This window comes from Octodon degus, unplaced genomic scaffold (genome assembly GCF_000260255.1).
Source record: "Octodon degus isolate 3935 unplaced genomic scaffold, OctDeg1.0 scaffold00147, whole genome shotgun sequence".
Classification (NCBI taxonomy): Eukaryota; Metazoa; Chordata; class Mammalia; order Rodentia; family Octodontidae; genus Octodon; species Octodon degus.
This window is the reverse complement of record NW_004524723.1, coordinates 6,790,466-6,796,440: the sequence shown is the minus strand read 5'-3', so window position 1 is coordinate 6,796,440 and position 5,975 is coordinate 6,790,466. Positions and strand designations below refer to the sequence as shown.

Below are 5,975 nucleotides of genomic sequence, written 5' to 3'. Positions count from 1 at the left end.
ACCTGGCAGTCTTGGCTTTGTGTCACACAAAGCTCAGTTCTGCTGAACCCTGGCCACACGCTGGGACCTATGTGCCCAGCTCAAGGACTGACTGGATGAGCACATGCTGGGGGCAACTCCTGGGATCTCTTTAGCACAGAACAACAGAGGTGTCAACTGACAGAAGCAGCTGACTGAAGAAGAGAACACCCAGGAGGAGAACTTCACTTCAGGATGGAAGTGTCGCCTACCACACAGCCCAGGTGAAAGCAGCCTCGGGAGATAGCAAGAGGAGTGTGTGTGGGATAAATAGGGGTCTTCTGAGACTCCTTGGGAGACCTGAGAAGACCAGGACCTTCTCAAGACCTGCATTCCCTTGAGGGAGGCTAGGCTTTGAGGGTGAAATCAGAGGGAGTGGTCTTGAAATCTAGGGTAGTTAGTCTACTGAAATCTTCGATCTCTGGCACTGCTGCCTAAATTCAGCAGAAACTAGTGGACTGCAGTATTATGGGCTAATATATGGGTGGTCTGTTTGCAGTTAAATTATAGCCTTCTTAGATTAGAGGATTCTAGAAGTGGGTCCTAGAGTTTGGCAATACCCAGTTGTCATTTGATACCACTGATTCTGTTGAATTTTTACAAGGTAACAGTAGTGGATAACAACTGATTTTCTCTCTGTGCCAGTATCTGGAATTTCAGAGGATCAGACAATATAAAACTAATATACACACAGGAAGGATCATGGGAAAGCAAGCCAACAGAATATCCCTGAGTGCTCTCCACCCTCCTAAGACACAGCAAGGGCCACAAATGGAGAAGAAAGCAAATGCCAAGTAGCAGAAGACTACAAAAAGTTTATAGAGAAATAAAGAAACCAGAAAAGTTCAAAGAGGAAATGAACAAAAGACTCATGGTATGATCACTCAATATGCCCAAAGTGGATGTGGGCCAAATAAGTAAAAAAGGATAAGCTGACGGAAACTGTTCAAAACATGTATAACATATTCAACAAGGATATAGGAGCCTTAAAGATTTCAGGTAGAAATACCTGAAATAAAAGCTATAGAATTCATCAATTGCAGAAATTACCAATATAAAGACAGAGTGTCTAAAATTAAAGACACTGGTAAATTATGAAGAAGTACTCAAAGCAGTGCTTCCACAAAAGAAAAGACCACAGATACTAGATGACATCAAGAAGACGAATCTTGGGCCGGGGAGATAGCTCAGTAAAATAAGCACTTGCCTGGCAAGTGCAGGGGCCTGAGTTCAAACCCGGGTACCACACACACACACACACACACACACACACACAGATGAATATGAATCTTAAGGGCCAGCCAGATAGCTCATTTGATTAAAGCACTTGTTTAGGCAGGTGCAGGAATCGGGGTTCAATTTCCAGCTTGCCATGCTGGCCCTGCCCCCAGGGCACACTGAGACAGATTAAGCCCAGGCCTGTAATCCCAGTGCTTGGGAGGCCAAAGACAAGAGGATATCACTACAAGTCTGATCTGTGTAGTGAGACTCTATAGACCCTGTACTAAATAATTTTTAAAAAGATGAATCTAATCTAAGGCTTACTAAAGTTAGAGAAATGTTAGAAGATAACACAGATGGTATTACTATTCTCTTTACAGAAATCATAGTAGAACATTAACAAATATAAGAAAAAAAATATAAGTGAGGCTTACAGAATACAATATAACTATGAAGAAAAGAAATTCACTAAGGCATATCCTTATCAAATCACCAGATATCCAACAAAAAAGCAGAATTTTAAAAGTAGTAGAGAAAAACAAAACAAAAATCACATATAATGGTAAAACAATTACTGAAGACTTCTCAACACAAATCTACAAGGCCAGAAGAGCTTCGAGTGAAGTATTTCAAACCCTAAGAGAAAAAACAACTTCCAGCCCAGATTAATCCAGTAAAGCTATCCTTCAAAATAGATGTAAAAATAAGGACATTTCAAGAAAAAGACCAGTTTATGAGATTAATGACTTTGAAACCAGCACTCCAGAAAATACTCAAGAATATCCTAGAAACCATGAAACCAAAAAAGTTAAAAACCTAGATGAAATGAAAGCTCCAGGCAAGGTCAAAGGGTAAACAAGAAAATATTATCAATAGAGAAAGAATGCAATGATAGTAAATAATCTCAGTAATATTTCTCAACATTAATGAACTCAACACTCCAATATTAAATGATCCCAGTTGGTAGATTGGATTAAAAAAAAACTTAATAGGATGCTGAATTGAAGAAATTCAACTAATCTAAAAAGATATTTATAACCAAAAAGTTAAAGGATGTGAAGCAGGACCCCAAAAAGATGCAGGTAGTAATTTTAATCTCAGACAATGTAAACTTTGAGTTAAAACTGATTAGAAGAGACAAAGATTAGGACATACTGGTTAAGGGAACAATTCAACAAAAAGAGATAATGTTTGCAGACATTTATACAACAAATACTAGAGCACCTATCTTCATAAAGCAAATGCTGCTGAACACAAAATACTAAATAAATACAATCATATCAGGGGATCTTAACACCTATTCTCACAAAGAGGCAGATCAACCAAACAAAAAAATCAATAAAAATGTATCAGAGGGGGCCCGGGAGATAGCTCAGTAGAAGTGCTTGCCTGGCAAGCACAGGGTCCTGAATTCAATCCCCTTACTAGACACACACACACACACACACACACACACACACATCAGAGCTGAAGCACACCCTTAAATATATGGACTTCATGAATATCTACATAGTATTCAACCTCACTACAACAGAGTACATATTATTTTCTGAAGCACACAGTACTTTTCCCAAAACAGATCACACATTAGTCATAAACCTGATTAAATAAATATAAATGAATCAAAATCATTCCATGGGCAATGAAAATAATCACCAGAGGTAATAATCATGGGATGGACAGAAGATTCTGGAAAATAACACACCCCAATGGGTCACAGAAGAAATTTTTAAATTCCTAGAAGTTAATGACAATACCTGCACAACTCGATGAACCTCTGGGACACTTTGAAAGCAGTCCTGTGAAGGAAGTCCACCACCATCAATGTTCACATTAGAAAAACAGTGAGTTCTCAAATAAATAACCTTATAGAGAATCTTAAGATACTTGAGAAAAAATGATCCAAGCCTAAACCAAAGTTAAGGTGGGAGGGCCAGCCAGATAGCTCAGCAAAATAAACAGCCTGCTTAGGGAGGTGCAGGGACCAGGGTCTGATCCACTGGTGTGCTGTGCCAGCCCCACCCCCTGGGCATACTAAGACAATGCTTTAGCCTGGGCATGGTGGCATGTGCCTGTAATCCCAGTGCTTAGGAGGCTGAAAGCAGGAGGATCACTACAAATCCAATCTGTGCAGTGAGACCCTGTAGACCCTGTACTAAATACATGAAAAAAAAGTTAAGGTGGGAAAGAATAAAGATTTCAGTGGAAATCAATAAAATTGAGATTTAAAAAAATTAACAAAATAAAGAGATGATTCTTTGAAAGAATAAACAAAATAAGCCTTTTGCTAAACTTACCCACAGAAAAAGACTTGCATCAACATAGTCAGGAGTGAAATTACAAAGATGAGAGCAGAAATCAATGGAATTGAGACCAAAAAGGCAGAAAAAATTGAAGAACTAGTTCTTTAAAATAATAAAATACATAAGCCCTTCATCAGACTTACCAAGAAAGAAAAAAGATTTACATAAATGCAATTAGAAGAGAAAAAGATGAAATCACAACAGACACTGTCAAAATACGCAAAATACTACTTTGAAAAACTGTATTCCAAAGAAATGGTAAATTTTGAGTGGACAGATTCCTAGATTCATACAAATTATAAAAGCTAACCTAAGAAGGAACTAATCTCTCAGCCAGTGATACAGCAGCATAGCACCTGCCTAAAAAGAACAAGGTCCTGAGTTCAATTCTCATTACCAAAAAAAAAGTTAATCCTCCAAATTGCTGGAAAATCCAACAACAAGCAATGACATAGAGACAGTAATAAAGAATTTACCAACTAAATAAAGGCCCACATAAGTGGACATACTGTTGGACATACTGTTGAATTCTACAAAACCTTCAAGGATGTTACACAATCTATACTCAAGCTTTTCAAAGAAACTAAGAGGGTCAGATACTCCCAAATTCATTAGTGTAAGCCAGCATCACTCTGATCCAAAACAAGAAAAAGACCTAACTGAAAACAAACCACTACAGGCTAATTTCCTTAATGAACACAGATGTAAAAATCCTCAACAAGATATTAGCAAGTAGAATTTAACATATCATCAAAAAAGATCATCATCACCAAGTAGGCTTTATCCCAGAGGCAAGGATGGATCAAATTGCTTAAGTAAATAAATGTAATACATCAAGGAAACAGAAACAATACCAAAACCCATAAAATCATGTGGACAGATGTAGAAAAGGCTTTCAACAAAATCTAACACTCTTTTATAATAAAATAGGTATACAAAACCAATACATGAGTTTGATAAAAGCTATTTATGACAAGCCAACAACAAATTGAAAGCATTCCCCTTAAAATCAGGGGAAAGACATGAATGCACACTATCATGACTTCTGTTCAACATAGTATTTGAAACACTAGGCAGAGTAATCAGGCAAGAGAAAGACATAAAAGGGGAAAGTATAGGAAAGGATAAACTCAAATTATTTGCAGATGACGTGATATTGTACATGGAAGACCCAAAGAACTCTACCAAGAAATTGAAAATTAATAAAGTTGCTGAAGCAACTTCAGCAACGTGGCAGGGTATGAAATCAACATACAGAAATCATTAACATTTGTGTACACTAATAATAGATGCACTACAAAGGAAATTATGAGAACAATACCATTTGTGATAGCATCAAGAAAAATTAAATACTTAGGAATTAAACAAACCAATAAAGTAAAAAACTTCTTCAAAAGGAGCATTGAAAAAGGAGTTTGAAGAGGACACTAACCTAAGAAGAAACTAATCTCTTTGCCAGTGATACAGCTTAGCAGCACAGAACCTGCCTGAATACCTGCACAACTCAATGAACCTCTGGGACACTTTGAAAGCAGTCCTATGTAAAGTTTTCCTCTACTTTGGAGTAGGCAGAACCAACATTGTCAAAATGGCCATACGCCCAAAACTTATAAAAATCTAATGTAATCTCAAAGAAAATACCAATGGCATACTTTCCAGATTTAGATAAAACACTCTTGAAATTTATATGGGAACAGAAGAGACCCAGAATAGCAAAAGCTCATCCTTGGACAACAAGAACAATGCAGGAAACATCACAATACCTGACTTAAAGCTGTATTACAAAGCAACAAGTGTTAAAAACTGCATGGTACTGAAACAAAAACAAACATGCAGATCAGTGGAACAGAACAGAAGATACAGAAACATCCCCAGACACAGTTATTTGATCTTTGACAAAGGGGCCAAAAGCATACATTGGAGGAAGGAAAGGCAGCCTCTAAACAAATGATGCTGGAAAAACAGGCTGTTTACAGAAAACTGAAACCGGGCTTATTTTTCTCACTGGGAATAAATTAAAATAAAAATGATCAAAGATCCAAACACTGAAACAGAGAAGTTGAAACTACTACTTTTCAAAGAACTAATATCTAGAATATAAAGAAGTTGGCCACACAAATAAAAGAACCAATCAAAATGTGATCATGGGATATCAACAGACACTTCACAAAAGAAGTTAAATAGCCAACAAATACATGAAAAAAAAAAAAATGCATTTTCAACATCCTGGCCACTGAGCTGGGGAGATAGCTCAGTGGTGTAAGTGCCTGCCTGGCAAGTGCAAGGTCCCAAGTTCAATCCCCAGTACCAAAAAAAAAAAAAAGAAAGAAAGAAGAAAGAAAGAAAGAAAGAAAGAAAGAAAGAAAGAAGAAAAGAAAAGAAAATCCTGGCCATTGAAAAATACACATTAAAACAACACTAAGGGGGCTGGAG

General features: G+C 37.1%; 1 protein-coding gene across 1 annotated transcript in view; it reads right to left on the bottom strand.

The window, feature by feature from the left end:
* The window catches only part of Polq (DNA polymerase theta), a 170,505-nt gene that overhangs the window by 3,830 nt on the left and 160,700 nt on the right, over positions 1-5,975 (bottom strand). The window lies entirely within an intron of this gene.